The following is a 712-nucleotide window of genomic DNA, read 5'->3' on the forward strand; positions in this document are numbered from 1 at the left end:
GCCTTTGTTGCTGTTCCGTGCCCTTTTTGGACTTCGCAGCGACCCTTGTTTTTTGTGTTTGGTTTTATTCTCGCTCCTTCTCCGAGGCTGAGAGAGTGTGACCCAACCGAGGGGAGGGGGTTTCCGAAGCTCTTCGAAGCCTAGTCTGCGAGGGGAAATAAGACCCCTTTCCCTCAGCGGGCCCCAAAGAGTCAACCTCTCAGGGAGAAAAGGTCCCTGAAGCAAAGGGGGGAGCGCGGACTTACTCTGGCGGGGCTCCTGAGGGGCTCCGAGGGGCGCCCTTTTCCCCTCAGAGAAGCCCACTCCGACTCCTTCTCTTCCCTCACGGCGAGGAGACAACGCTGAGGCGGGTCATAGAGCCTTCCAACCGCCGGGCTTCATAGTGCTCCCTTCGCGCCTCCGACGCCGTCGCCCCGACTTCTCCTCAGGCGACCGCCTCATCCCGCCGCCGCTGCCCTTCTAAACCCCCCTCCTCTTTTCTTTCCCGCCCCCCCCCCGCGCGCACGCGCCCTGCTCGCCTCTCGGCTTTGTTTTGTTGGGGTTGGCGGCTGGCCCCGCCCCTTTTATGCTCTCCTTGGCCCCGCCCCCCTTTGGAGAGGGGCTCGAGGAAGGCGCACGCGCCTTGGGCCCTCGGTTTCGGTTGCGGCCGTTGTTTTGGGAGGAAAGGGGGCGGGGCCGTCGAACGTCCTCCCCCTCATAGTCACCGCCTCCC

The 712-nt window shown here is 63.9% G+C and overlaps 1 protein-coding gene across 1 annotated transcript in view; it reads right to left on the reverse strand.

Moving 5' to 3' along the window:
* Positions 1-462, reverse strand: part of YPEL1 (yippee like 1) — a 30,356-nt gene extending 29,894 nt beyond the window's left edge. The window contains exon 1 of the mRNA XM_042441816.1: positions 246-462. The gene's annotated coding sequence lies outside the window, so the exon portion shown is untranslated. The remainder of the gene's footprint in view (positions 1-245) is intronic.
* Between the last annotated feature and the right edge of the window lie 250 nt (positions 463-712).

The sequence above is a fragment of the Sceloporus undulatus genome, chromosome 10, assembly GCF_019175285.1.
Source record: "Sceloporus undulatus isolate JIND9_A2432 ecotype Alabama chromosome 10, SceUnd_v1.1, whole genome shotgun sequence".
In the NCBI taxonomy this organism is placed as follows: domain Eukaryota; kingdom Metazoa; phylum Chordata; class Lepidosauria; order Squamata; family Phrynosomatidae; genus Sceloporus; species Sceloporus undulatus.